The sequence below is a fragment of the Pinus tabuliformis genome, chromosome 1_2 (genome assembly GCF_031772625.1).
Source record: "Pinus tabuliformis cultivar Carrire ecotype Pingquan chromosome 1_2, CPIR1, whole genome shotgun sequence".
Lineage (NCBI taxonomy): Eukaryota > Viridiplantae > Streptophyta > Pinopsida > Pinales > Pinaceae > Pinus > Pinus tabuliformis.
Window position 1 is genome coordinate 248,990,534 of NC_142298.1, and position 15,840 is coordinate 249,006,373.

Genomic DNA, 15,840 nt, shown 5'->3' on the forward strand with positions numbered 1-15,840 from the left:
TGGAGTTTAAAACGAAGATTAGTTATGAAGGCATCATTGGAACGTTTGGCATTGAAGACAGAAGGTATGGTGGAGTAATCGTGGCAGTCAAATCACATAATGATTAATCAAGGAGACATATGATCATACAAGTTATACAAACTTATGTTTTTGTATTGCTTTTTGAAATAAGTTTTTGTTTTTACCTTTGGAACCTTACCTTTTGCTTGCTAATATCTTGATGTTTGCTTCCACAGGTGCTTTAGGCATGATTGGTCTTCAAAGTTGTTTTCTCTTCAATTACCTGCATATAAGATTTTATTATGAACTGGCCTCTTTATGCTTGGACTGATAATCAAACTGTTGCTACAGAATCAGATTAGCTGCAGAACAGGATCAACTACGGAATGGAAACAACTACAGAATGTAAAACAGAGAGTAAAATATGACTTATGAATGAATGAAATGGAAATGGCTGTGTGAGTGAAAATATGACAAGATGATAAATGAAAATAGAGATGAAAGAAATGTTGGAAAAGGAAAAATTTATTGGTGAAATATGGCAGCAGAGTGAAGTGAAATTGTAAAAGTAAAACAAAGTGAAATGAGATGAGAAAATGAATTTTGTAGAATGCATAATGAGTCACCATTTTTCAGAAAAGGAAATGGAAAATATAGGGTGTCAGAAGCTTTTGATTTTCACCTTGTATTTTCTATATAAGCATGTCAATCAGTGATTGGTTCTCAACCTTATACAATTTTTTTTTTAGATGGAAAAAACAAAGACTAAGTTGGTGGAGAAGAAGGATTCTTCTTCACCAACTTCATTTCATAATTGTTTTGGAAGATCTTGATGAACTCCTCCTTTGGGATTGGTTTTTGATATATTTTCAACCTATGACCATTCACAAGAAGAGGAGTTTGACTTTCATCTATTGTTCTGATCCTCACTGCTCCATTATTGAAAACTTTTTCAAGCTCATATGGCTCAAGCTAATGAGTTTGAAACTTCCCTTGAAAATATTTAAACTTTGAATCAAATAGCAGTGCCCAATCTCCCTCTTGAAACTTCTTGTCCTTGATGTATTTGTCATGCCATTTAGCCCTCTGTTGTTGGACTAGACCAGTCCTTTGAACAACTTCTTGTCTGATTTCATCAAGTTCATTTAATTGCTCCAGTCTATGTCTTTGAGCTTCTGATAAATCCATCCCCAACTGAACTGCCATCTTGAAAGTTTTGACTTGGAACTCTATTGGGAACAAGATTTGCTTCCCATAAACAATTTCATAGGGTGTATGTCCATATGTGTTCCTCCATGTAGTTCTATAGGCCCATAAAGCTTCAGGAAGTCTTTCTGCCCAATTTCTTCTATGTAGATGCACAGTCTTGGTGAGAATTCCTTCAATCACTTTATTTGTAGACTCCACTTGACCATTTTCTTGTGGATGATATGGAGTAGATTTCCTATGCTTGATCTTGTACTCCTCCATAATCCTCTCCATCATGTTGGATGTGAATTGAGATCCCTGATCTGTCTCAATTTCTCTTGGAACACCAAAGCGAGTAAAGATATCCTCAAAAAGAAAACTAACTACAAATTTTTCGTTAGCAAAAAGTAATGCTTTGGCCTCTACCCATTTGGTGACATAATCAATGCATACCAATATATACTTTTTCTAATTAGATGGAGGATTAATTGGTCCAATAAAGTCTAAAGCCGACTTTTCAAAGGGTTCGATAAGTACCTGAGTTTGTAATGGCATTTCATTTGATGGAGTAGGTTTCCCTACCCTTTGGCAGCTGTCACACCTTCTGACATATTCTTTAGCATATTTAAAGATGGATGGCCAATAATATCCTAAATAAAGGATTTTATAGGCTGTCCTCTTGTCATCAAAGTATTCACATGGATCATCATGACATGCTTTGAGAATATTAGGCATCTCATCTTCCCTGACACACCTTATGACCATAAGATCTGGCCCTGTTTTATACAATTCGTTAGTGATCCATGAATATCTTGTACTTTCTTGAATAATCTTTCTTTTCTCTCTAGGAAACAAATGTGAAGGTAACTTCCCTGTAACCAAGTAATTAACAAAATCTGCAAACCAAGGAGTTTGAGTAGTTACTGCAAAGAGATATTTATCAGGAAACTTATCTTCAACTGGAGAGTCTTCTTTGATATTCTGAATCCTGGACAAGAAATCAGCAACTGTGTTTTGTTTTCTAGGTATATCTAGCACAATAATATTGAATTCTTGCAAAAGTAAAAGCCATCTTGTAACTCTTCCCTTAGTAATAGGTTTATTCATCAAATATCGAATTGCAGAGTGATCTATATGAAAAAAGGTTTCATAGGCTGTTATATAGTGTCTGAACCTGTTAATTGCATGAACAACAACTAAGAACTTTTTTTCAGTCACAATATAATTCAACTCAGTGGGAGTCAAATCTTTACTTGTATAGTAAATGGCATAAGGAATCAAATCTTTTGTCCCAATACATCTCCCAGAGCTGTATCTGAAGCATCTGTAGAAATGTGGAAAGGAAGTTTCCAATTTGGACCTCTTAAAATAGGTGCTTCAGATATTTTTGCTTTCAAGGTTTCAAATGCTAGTTGGCAATCAGGATTCCACTTGAATTCACAATCTTTTGTAAGCAATTTGAAGAGTGGAGATGCTATTTTAGTGAAGTTTTCTGTAAATCTTCTATAATATCTTGTAAATCCTAGAAAACTTCTAACATCCTTTTGGCAATTTTGAATTGACAATTTAGAGATGACTTCAAATTTAGAATTGTCAGCTTTAATCCCTTCTCCCGAAATGTGATGTCCTAAAACAATACCTTCTGTAAACATCATAAAGAATTTTTCATGGCTTAGTGAAATGTTTGTTTCTTTACATCTTTTAAGAAATTTTTCCAAATTCTCCAAAGCTTCTTCAAATGTGTTATCGTAGACTGTAAAATCATCCATATATACCTCTACAGAATCATGTATTAGATCAGAAAAAATTCCTAGTACTGCTCTTTGGAATGTTGCAGGTGCATTACATAACCCAAAAGGAAGCACTCGGTAGGCAAAAGTTCCCCATGGACAAGTAAATGTGGTTTTATCCTAATCCTCAGGTGCTACCTGAATTTGATTATAACCACTAAAACCATCCAAGAATGAGAAATACTTTTTACTTGCTAATGTATCTAACACTTGATCTATAAAGGGCAAAGGAAAGTGATCTTTCAAGGTTGCTTTATTCAATTCTCGGTAATCAATGCACACCCTCCATTTACCATTCTTTTTAGGCACAATTACCAAAGGAGAAACCCATTGGCTATTTGAAATTGGGTAAATGAAGTTTACATTGAGTAATTTTTGGAGCTCTTCTTTCACAATTTCCCTAAGATTTGGATTCATTCTTCTTTGAGGTTGTCTGATTGGTCTGTTGTTTTCCTCAATATAGATATGATGGATACAAGTCTTAGGATCAATGCCTTTTATGTCGGTACACTCCCATGCAAATGCAACATAATGTTTTTGTAATATTTTGGTTAGCTCTTCTTGTTGTAGTTTCTCCAAGTTTTTGTTTATGTTCAATGTCCTAATTGGAAAAATTTCAATTGTAGAGCTACGAAAATCTTCCATAGAATAAAGAGACATCTACCTAGATGAAAAGTATTCAACATTAGATTTTTCTTGGGATTGTGCATGATCATGTTCTGAAGATGTTTCAAAATGTTCCAATGTATTCAAAATTTGACTATCTTCACTAATTTCTGACATAGTAAAGAGAGGTCGAATATCATCTTCATCATCAATCCATTCCTTGTCATCTATTTCTATTATTGCTTTTGCTGGAGGATACAAAGTAAATTTCTTTGTTGAATTACCATCATAAATATACATGTCACCAGATCTACAACTAATAAAAGCATTAGCTGTAGCCAGCCAAGGTCTTCCTAATATGAGTGGGTGTCCTCCTAGATTATTCTTGGGAGTTAAAATCATGAAATCAATAGGATATTCCCAAGAATCTAAGGATACTGAAATATCTTCTAGCACACCATTCGGTTTGATTACTGATCTATCTGCAAGTTGCAGTAAGGTAGGTGTGTAGCGAAGGTTAGGAAGTTTAAGTTGCTCCATAGTTTGTCTACTCATAATGTTTATTGCTACCCCTAAGTCAATCAATGTATTTGGAATTTAAATTCTATTTATATGTGTCTTGACAATTGGACTTCTTGGATCCACATATTTCTGCAAGGAAATATTTCCCATCATGATGTCTGCTATCTTTCCTACCAAGTGAATTATTTTTGTTTCTCTTGGTTTTCTTCTTGGTCTTTTGATGCTCAACTCCTTTATTGTCTTGGCTAGAATTGGAATTTCTCTAATGGCTTGTAACAAAGGAATTTTGATACAAACATTCTTCAATTCATCTAGAAAATCATAATTGGGGAACAAGACCTGTTTTTCTACCCCTCTATCAAATTTGTAATCTCTCAGGAAAAGGAGGTGTAGAAGTAGATGCTGTTTACTCAATGATAGGAGTTGTGTTTATTGATTCTTTTTGTTCTTATTTTTCAATGCTTTGGTTTTGGAGGGATGTTCCCTCAAAAATTTTATTGACTTTTAGAGAGTCTTCCTCAGGGACATTTTGTTCTTGAATGACTATAGAAGGTTTTTCCTTTTCTAATATCCTACCAGATCTAAGTTGAACATCATTAAGATCTAGAGGAGTAATCATGTAAGTTGGAAATTGTTGTCCTTCTACCATATAAGCATTCTGAGGGTTTTTATTATTGGGTTTTGGAAATGGTTGGGCAGGTAGCTGATTTGGTTTCTGTTGAAATGGCCGTAAGAGTTGAGGATTTTGACTTTGTTGTGGAAAGGGTAATGAAAGTTGAGGGTTTTGATTTGGAAGTTGTGGTTGCTGATTTTGTGGGGGAGGATAATTCTAATAAGATGGAGGGTATTGGTAATATTGGGCAAATCTCCCATAAGGATTTGGTACCCCTTGTGTCCACAGTTGAGGTTGATACTGAGATTGAGGTTGAGGCCAAGGTTGCTGCCAAGAATTCCAGTTTGGTGGGGGTTGCAGATACATTGAATTGTTAAATCCTTGATTTTGTGGCCCCTGCCAAGGTCTTCTTGCAACAAAACAAAGAGATTCTACAAGATTTGGGACCGTTTCCTCTTGAAGGACAGCCTTAAGACCTGGGATTGAAGGACAATCCTTGGTCTCATGACTTTATGAAAAAATCATACAAGTTTCTACAATTTTTGCATCTAAAGGGCATTCCCTTAGAGCATGTTTCTTTCTGCATTTTGGACAAAAAATGGCTAAAGCATCAACCTTTCTTTTCTGCTTGTTTTGAATTTTAAGGGTGTCTAGCTGCTCACTAAGGCTCCCTAAAATGTCAGTTTTGAACTCATCAAGCATATTGCCAATTTCTGCCCTACTTATAGATCCAGTTGCAGATTTGTTTTCTCTAACAAGAGAAGGATCTCTCAGCCCTTTTCCAGTTTTAGATTTCCCTCTTGAGAGATGAACACATAGTTCTGCTATGTCACTCAAAGATCTGAAAATCAACCTATGAGTGATCTCAGTTAAGAATTATTAATTGAAGGTATTACAGACTCATGTGCTGGTGTGTGTCCATGTTATTTTAGGCAACAGATCGATCAGATTTCAAAATACACAGACACTGGAAAATGGGAAACAACAGAGAAACACAGTAAGCAAATACAAGAACACAAAAATTTAATAAGGAGTTCACCCTATCCTCCAACGCTACATCTCTGGTCCAACTCTCAGTGGTGGCCTTCTTTTATTGTGTCTTCAAAGCAGAGAATTACAATGAGGAGCTCAATCCGAGTCTCATGAAACAGAATTGCTTGGCAGGGTGGTTCTTAGATTCCCCAAGCCACTAGAGTACATAGAATCTTTTCCTTACCAGCTCTTTGACCTCTCTGATCTTAAGGGGAGGAGCCCAATGTGGTGCCTAGTTCCCGATAGATCCTCTTAGGGATTGCTCAATGCTGCCTTATGCTACAAGTCAGCTCGGCTCTCTGTCTTTCTGCTTCTTGCTTTATTTTCTTCTTCACTTTTTGCTTTCTTTGTCTCCGTTTCCTTCTTTTTTTCTGTATATATTCTGTTCTATCTGTTCATGGCTTTAAAGCCAATTGGCCTCATGACTGTTCAATTTCCTTTCTGCCTCTGTCAGATCACCTGCTGCTTTTTGCTTGGAATCCCCTGTCTCTGCGTCACGGTCATCGGCTCACAGTGAGTGGCCACTTGTTTTCCAACGAACTGCGCCAGCTTTTTCTTCGTCGGTTACGTCGGGAAATGACTCGTACACCACCTCCGCGTCAAATTAGACCTCAAATTCTTACATATCGCAGCTTAATCCCTCGTCAATTCCGGTTTCTCCATCGGGCACGTTCTCAACCGTTAGATCTGGAGCCCCCAGATTTGACACCATTCGCTCATTTCATGCGGTTGACTTGCTCGACCATTAGCGCGCGATGAGCGGAAGTTTTCTCTCTCCTTCGCCTGCCACACATCGGGCGCTGAGTGGAATTGCTCCTTTTTCGCCAAATCTGCTTACCACCCAAGGGTGCCCCCAATAAATATCGCTGGTTTTGGAGCGTGGGTCCCGCCTTTAGCCTTTAACCTTTTCCCCATAGTTTTCCCGGCTCCCATGCGACCGAGCACTCAGGGCATCTCCTTCTCGAGGGGTTTCTAATTGCACATCAGAAACTACCTCCTTTTCTCGATCCGGGCTTCCCAGGGGCTAGTTTCACCTCCTGCGCAATCTCCATGGGCCTCGGTCAACATGCTTTGACTGAGGTCCTCATCATTCCACGCCGGTTGCCAACTGCCACTATTCAGAGGTTCATCTGATTGCTCCATTCTCTTTGAATTTGAAGTTTTTGTCCTGATTTGATACAGTCATGGTTCTCTCATTTTTCTTCATGGATCCAATTAGGATCATGGCCTTCCCACTGAAAAGCTTTTGGACCACCAAAAGTTGGTTTTCAAGCATCGACTAAGTGAGTGTACTGTTGTCTCACTTGTCCAATCTCAATCCACTTTGCACTGATCGGCTTTGAACCCTTGAGCCCAATCCTGAGGTACTCAACATCTCCCTTGCACGTCATCCTCACCTTCCTGTCCAGCACTGTGTCTTCCTGTAATTATTTAAGATATTCAGGTAGCAGGTCATCAATAGAAGGCAATTGGCTCTAATCTTCAGGATCCTCAATCATTGAAGGTTCAGACAATCTCAAGCAATTTGCATTTACGACTGAGTAAATGTGCATGTAAGTTGGTAGATCAAGGCGAAAAGCATTTTCACCAATCTTCTCAAGTATCTTGAAGGGTCCATACCTGATAGGCTTTAGCTTCTTACCTTCACCTTGCATCCTATCCTTGCTGATATACAGCCAGACCTGGTCACCAACTTGAAAACTATGCTCCATCTGATGCTTGTCATGCCTAGCCTTGTATTTGGCTTGGCTCTTTTCCAGCTGTTCCTGTACTGCCTGGTGGATCTCTTAGATTTGTTCAATGAACCTAGTTGCCTTGTCCACATCACTGTGTCCCTCAACTATGGTATCTTTACCAAAGACAAAATCCAAAGGAGACCTTGGTGTGAAACCAAAACATGTCTCAAAAGGAGATCTCTGTGTAGAAGAATGTTTGGCTCTGTTGTAAGCATGCTGCACATAACACAAATGTTCATCCCAAAGCTTAGGATGTTTGCTGCAATATCCTCTGAGTAACTGGATCACTATCCTGTTAACTACTTCTGTCTAGCCATCAGTTTGTGGATGAAAAGCTGTGCTTTTCTTTAGTTTGGTGCCCATCAGTTCCCACAGACTTGACCAAAACTTCCCCACAAATCAGGTGTCTTGATCAGATACAATAGAAGTGGGTAATCCAAAATGAACCCATACATGTTCAAAGAACAGTTTTGAAATTTGTTCAACTGTAATCCATTTATTACAAGGTATCAAAATACACATTTTGTTGAACCTATCAACAAAAACATATAGATAATCATGACCTTTTCTAGATTTAGGCAGTCCCCTAACGAAATCCATGGAAACACTTTCCCAAGGGTAAGAAGGCACTGGTAATGGAGTGTACAAGCATAGTTTTCTATTGCTGGGCTTGCTTTTAGCACACATAGTACACCCTCTTACATATCTAGAAACTGTCTCATTCATTTTTGGCCAATAACAAAATCTTTGCAGCTGTGCAACTGTTTTACTTACCCCAAAGTGAACCGATATCAGAGAAGTGCGTGCTTCCCTAATTATCTTTATTCTCTCAGTTTGTGGAATGCAGAGTTTCCCACAATGGTATAGGAGTCGGTCCTTTACATGATAATCCAATTCTTCTACTCTTTTGCCTTGACTCAAAGTTGCATATACATCTCTAAAGTCTATATCTTGAGCATATTGTTCAATGTATCTTTCATGTAGCACATAATTATGATTAAGTATAGTAGATGCATTTATAATGGGTCTAGATAACATGTCTGCAACTTTGTTATGTATGCCATTTTTATATCTGATCACTAAATGAAACTGTTATAGAAAACCCATCCATCTGTAATGTCTTGATTGCTACAACATAGTTTGGGAGTGTCAGTATTGAAGTGGTTGATGATCAATATGTATTACTGTCTCTTTGCCCATTAAGTAATGTTTCCACTTTTTCACACTCTGAACTAATGCATACAATTCTTTATCATATGTAGGATAGTTAGCTACTACAGGATTAAAAGTCTCAGAATGATAACATATGGGTTTACTGTGCTGTGTCAAGACTGCTCCCATGGCATAGTCACTAGCATCTATTTGGATCTCAAATGGTCTTTGCAGATTAGGTAGTGCTAGTACAGGTGCTATACTAATATTTTCTTTCAAGGTGTCGAAGGCTTTCTGATGTTTGCCTCCCCATTGAAACACCTTGTTCAATCATGTTAAAGCATGTAAGGGCGCTGCAATTGAGGAAAAGTTAAAAATGAACTTCCTCCAATACTGTGCTGCTCCTAAGAAGCTTCTAACTTCTGTAGCAGATTTGGGTTTAGGCCAGTTTACAATGATTGCCACCTTAGAGGGATCTATCTTCAATTCACCACCCCCTACTATATGACCCAAATAATTCAGAGATGTTTTGCCAAATTCACATTTTGAGAGTTTAACCTGAAGTTTTTCTCTTTTTAAAAAATATAATGTCTGCTTAACATGCTTTAAGTGTTCTTCCCACGTTTTACTAAAAATCATAATTTCATCCAGATACACAATAACAAAATCATCAAGAAAAGGTTTGAGTACATCATTCACTAATCTCATGAAAGTAGCAGGAGCATTAGTTAAGCCAAAAGGCATAACTAGCCACTCATACAATCCCTGCTTTGTTTTGAAAGCAATCTTCCATGCATCTTGTTTTGCAACTCTGACCTAATGGTATCCACTGTGCAAGTCTAGCTTGATGAAATAAACAACTTCCTTCAATTGATATAAAAGATCATCTATGCGAGGAAGGGGATAACTATTTTTGATTTTTATCTTATTCAGTGCTTAGTAGTCAATGCACATTCTCCACGAGCCATCTTTCTTTCTCACCAAAACGATTGGTGACCCACATGTGATGTGCTAGGCCTGATGAACCCCTTCTCAAGCAACTCCTGCACCGGCTTCTTGATTTCAACATTCTCTAAAGCAGACAACCTATACATTCCAATGTTAGGCAATGGAGCATCTTGCTGCAAAAAAATATCATGTACTATTTCCTCTTTGGGTGGCAGACCTTTAGGTTCTTGAAACAAGATATCATACTTTGAAACAACCTTTTCTATATCAGCTTGTTGTTTAGCATTATAGCTCTCAAATACATTGGTTTTATTAGGTTCCTTTTCCTTTACAACCATCAGTAAGAATTGTTTGCACGAATTTATCATTCTTTTCATCTGCCTTGAGTTTATTAGAGTATAATTATTCTTGAGCTTATGAGCTCTTACAAAGTATTCGATTCCATCTTTAACAAGTAGATACTTGTTCTCAGCTCTATAGAAAATAGCTTTTCTATCATACAAGTAAGGACTTCCTAAAACAATTCCACATATATCCAAAGGAATTATGTCTAACTCAACCTCATCTACGAATGTTGACCCAAAAGAAAACTTGAGTTTGCACTGTCTAGTCACTTGTAGTTGTGATTTATCATTCAACCATCCTAATGGGTATGGTTTCTTGTGAGGTGTAGTTGCTAATCCCAATTTATTTACAATTGCTTCAAAAATTAAATTTACTTGTGAGCCACTATCAAACAAAGTATCAATCTTTTGATATTTGGAAACAATTCGAATATGGAAAAGCTCATGTCTTTTTCTCTCATTTTCTCCATCAATAACAGATTGAGCAGAATTACTAGTAGAAGCCTTAGAATTCTTACCTTTTATACCTGTGGTTGCAATGGTTGTTTCATCTCCCAAGTCTGACCCCAAATCTTTCTGAATAGCTGCAGCATTCTTCTTCTTCTTTCCCTCAAACTTCTTAGGCCTCAGCTCTAGATGCAGAATCCAACAATGCTCATCATCATGCCCATCCTTTTTACAGTGAGTGCATGAAGCTTTGCTTTTCTGTGCAGTGTTAGCCTTCCTTGCTTTCCATTTCTACTTTCTTTTCTCCTTGCTCTTGCTTACAATGGGTTGGGATGGTCACCCAACTTCTGGATTTCCATTCTTTCCTCTAGCTTCTAGATGAGTAGCTTGTACAGATACCTCATTTATACTAGTGGGATTAAACATGAGGATGGTATGCCTCATGTAGCTGTGTAGACCACTAATGTACTTCAACAGAGTCTCTGGTGAGTCTAATGATATTCCTAGAATCAATGCTCTCTTTCTAAATTCTTGAGTGTACCCTTGCACACTTTTCCCTTTCAACTTTCGAAGAGTTTTCCAACTCATCATGGCTTGTTGCATGTAGGCCAATGGATAGAAATTCTTTTTGATTGCAGAAATAAATTCACTCCAGACAGAGATGGTCTTACCATGTCTTTTCATGTCAGCTTGGGTTTTCCCTTCCCACCAAACCAAGGCAGTGCCTCCTAGGCGTAGGCTTGCCAGCTGAATCTTGCTCTTGTCTGAGTCGATGTTTTGTACTCTGCAATAAACATCAATTTGTCTAATCCAATTGTCCAACTTCTCTGCATTTAACTCTCCATCATATATAGGCAAATCAAATTTAACATCTAGCTTGATTAAAGATGCCTTCTTGTTATGCACAGGGCTATTAGGAGGGGTGAGGAAGCTTTCCTCTTTCCCTTTTCCTTTGGAGTGGTCATGGAAGTGAGACTCATCTTCTTCTTTGTCTTGTTTAGAGCCTGATGAGTCTTCATCTTTATGTTTTCTAAAGTCCCTATACATTTCTTATACCATGGACTCTATAGGTAGGAAACTTTCTATGAATTGAGGGTCTCGCCCCACAGAACCTTCCTCTGACATTGTCTTCCGAGGATAGACTCTCCCAATTTCAGGATTAGTTTCGACCAACTCTCCCTCTCCTAATTTGAGCTTTGATCTAGTGAGCATTCAAAAGCTAAACCAACACAAGCTTGTTTAACCTTACAACCTAAAACTCTGATACCACTTGATTTGAAAATCACCCTATGAGTGATATCAGTTAAGAATTATTAATCGAAGGTATTACAAACTCATGTGCTGGTGTGTGTCCATGTTATTTTAGGTAATGGATCGATCAGATTGCAAAATACACAAACACTGGAAAATGGAAAACAACAGAGAAACATAATAAGCAAATACAATAACACAACAATTAAATAAGGAGTTCACCCTATCCTCCAGGGCTACATCTCCAGTCTAGCTCTCAGTGGTGGCCTTCTTTTATTGTGTCTTCAAAGCAGAGAATTACAATGAGGAGCTCAATTTGAGTCTCTTGAAACAAAATTGCTTGGCAGGGTGGTTCTTGGATTCCCCAAGCCACTAGAGTACACAGAATCTTTTCCTTACCAGCTCTTTGACCTCTCTGGTCTTACGGGGAGGAGCCCAATGTGGTGCCCAGTTCCCGATAGATCCTCTCAGGGATTGCTCGATGTTTCCTTATGCTGCAGGTCAGCTCAGTTCTCTGTCTTTCTGCTTCTTTCTTTACTGTCTTCTTCACTTTTTCCTTTCTCCGTCTCTGTTTCCTTTTTTTTTTTTTTCTGCATATATTATGTTTTGTCTGTTCATGGCTTTAAAGCCAATCGGCCTCACGACTGTTCAATTTCCTTTTTGCCTCCATCGGATCACCTGCTACTGTTCGCTCGGAATCCCCTATCTCTGTGTCATGGTCATCGGCTCACAGTGAGTGGCCACTTGTCTTCCAACGAACTGCGCCAACTTTTTCCTCATCGATTTGATTCTTTGGTTACGTCGGGAAATGACTCGTCCGCCACCTCCGCGTCAAGTCAAACCTCAAATTCTTACATATCGCAGCTTAATCCCCTGTCAATTCCAGTTTCTCCATCGGGCGCGTTCATAGCCATTAGATTTGGAGCCCCCAGATCTGACGCCATTCGCTCGTTTCGCGCGGTTGACTTGCTCGACCGTTAGCGTGCGATGAACGATGGTTTTCTCTCTCCTCCGCCTGCCACGCATCAGGCGTTAATTGGAATCGCTCCTTTTTCGCCAAATCTGCTTACCGCCCAAGGGTGCCCCCGATAAATACTGCCGATTTTGGAGCGCGGGTCCCGCCTTTAGCCTTTAACCTTTTCCCCATGGTTTTCTTGACTCCCATGCGACCCAGTGCTCGGGGCCTCTCCTTCTCGAGGGGTTTTGCGCATCGATGCGCGATTAGCGCTAAGCTAAGCACTAATCGCGCATCAGAAACTGCCTCCTTTTCCCGATTTGGGCTTCCCAGGGGCTAGTTTCACCTCCTACACAGTCTCCATGGGCCTCGGTCAACATGCTTTGACCGAGGTCCTCATCGTTCCACGCTGGCTGCCAACTGCCACTATTCAGAGGTTTTTCTAATCGCTCCATGCTCTTTGAATTTGAAGTTTTTGTCCTGATTTGATACAGTCACAGTTCTCTGATTTTTCTTCATGGATCTAATTCAGATCACTCAATGGAAGTTGAGAGATATCTCCCTTCCCCATCATGTTAAGGATATCTATCAATTCATCTCTAATGGCCTTTTACAAAAGAGCTTTCAAAGTTTCTTCATCTAAATTGTTCATCTTTTCTCTTTTCAAATTATAGTTGAATCTCTCAAGAAAATCCTCTAAGTTTTCATCCTCTTTTTGCATCATTTTGAACACCTCATCTTTATGATTGGTAGGCATACAATAATCCAAGTATCTATCCAGAAATGCCTGTTTCATGTCATTCCATGTTCTAATGGATTGAGTGACTAACCCCACGAACCATTTCAAAGTAGCCCCTTTTAGTGTTGAGGGGAACAATTTGAATTTTTGAGAGTCTTATAGATAGTCATAGGTTCTGCACAAAACTTCAAACTTAAACAAAAATGTTTCAGGGTCCTCACTTCTCAACCCATAGAAGTTTGGGAGGTGTTGTTGGGAAAAGTATCCAATACGGAATGACCCTATCCCACTCTAAGGGTGATAGTTCCTTAGCAACAATCAAAGCAAAGCTATCTAAGATTACTTCTTTATGAGATGTAAAAGAGGGGAGAAAGAGATCCACTAACCGATGTCTTTCGCTAATGGTTGATCCAATCTTCTCTCCTTGCTGCTTGCCCCCAGCTCCTTGCTCTTTCACTGGCCCAGCTACACCAAGATCCTGCAAAATGGCAAGAGAGGGAAACTACAAGAAGCATACATTCATAATTGATTCAAGGATTAGAATAAATCAAATACACAAGTATAACAATACATCATTGAGACACATGTATATAGAAGAACCTCAAATGATTTATTAATGGAAGAAGTAAGGTTCAGGAAGTGATACAACCATAAGAGGCCCAATCCAGCATCACCTTCCCAACAGAAAGAAATCTCCTCTTCACCTCCTTCAAAGCAAATCACCCAATAGTTCTAAACTCAAACCAACAGCAATTCTTTACATTCACAAGATTCCCGCCTCCGGATCTCATGGGAGAGAGATCCATATATAGGAGTTTGGAGAGAGGATGAGTCAGCCTGAGATGTGACTAGTGTCCTCTCCAACTCCAGTTCTTCTTCAGTTCTTGAGTCCACTTGGAGGTTCTTGCTTCCACTTGGAGATCTAGAACCTCTTACTCATCACCAGTCGAATTCCTTGATCCAAGTGTCATTTTGGAAGCTTCCCGGGCATTGACTCATTGAGGAATGAGAATTCCACATGTCAAAACTCGCTCAGCGCAGGTAGCCTTTGTTGGAGTTGACATTCAACGCAGGTGGTCCATGGAGCAGTTGACATTCAGCACAGATGCTCAGTGGAGCAGTTGACATGATCCAGAATTGCCTTGTTTTTGAGTAATTTTCAGTGGAGAACTTGTTTGGATTGCTGTGGTTTGCTGACCTTGTTCCCCTAGGGGTAGGAACAACATGTTTAGGGACTTTGGATCCCTTAGATTATGGACATTTCATGCTTCATGCTGTAAGGCACAAAAATGTCTATAACAGTTGCCCCCTAAAGTATGAGGTCGTTTATCGGGTGAAATGCTTTATCAGGAGGATCCGAAGTTCATTCAATCGCTGAGAGGTGACCTGTAATAAGATACAATACAATACATTATTTTTCATACTGCTTTCATGATCTAGCTGAGGCGGGCATTCCCATGCTCAGCTTTATAAATACATTTTTCTGTACATAGAACAGACAATCGTCTGATGGTAGACTGATAATTCTCTGTTGAAATTATCATCCTTTGAGTAGGATGATCATCTGCTGCACATGTCAATGTCTTTATTTCCTGAATATATATCGCAGCCCGGATGGATGAAACTAGATCCGGGGTCTTCAAACTCGTCCGATCTTCACTCTAAGTACAATTCGATCCATGTGAGAATTTCTTGGAGTCGAACATGGAAAGACATCGCTTGATTACCAGTCAATGATGTAAACTGTTAACAAGCACGAGAGGAATCACCGATAATGATGATGACCCTCAAGGTACGGTAGTACAATCCACGTGGTGTGAATAAAGGACTTGGCGTCGAACACCACGCAAAATCTTTCGGTCGAAGGTCATTGATGTATACCTGTCGCCGGAAGTGAGAAACTTGCCATTGAGGCATGCAAGCTTCAAAGTACTGAGGGGGTTGTTCCTAGATCAACTTCTTGGATAATGAGCTGAAGTCGACAAGAAGCGATCCGTCAAAGGAGGGCCTTAATGAATCCCACATCAGTGACACGGAACGGAGCTAATGATTTTGATGAAGGTGAAAACGATCTGTGAAATATGATTCAGGGTGGCGGTCATGAAAGGATGAAAGATGATGTATGGTAGTGGATGGGACACGATTGACTCATTCTAAACAACATCTCTTGAACATATAACGACACTGATGCGATGGATCGGTAGCATTACCCCAAATGTGGATGGTTTGGCGAGACCATGGTGATGAGACCGGTGAATGAAACAACCCAACCCGATGTGGTACGGAGGAAAAGTGTCATGTTCAAGAGCGACTTGCTACCATTAAAGCTTTGAGGTTCTCCCAATTTTTCCCCAGTCATTTCTGACCAGTACCTCTTTATTTTTTTCAAGTTTGAGGAGGATAACATATGCTTGTTCTATAACCTGCCCTTCGGGCAAGCCCATCGCTATATTTTAACGAGCCTAGCGATGGGGAAACTCGTTCTCGTCTAAAGACAAGTTTGTCGCTATTTAATGC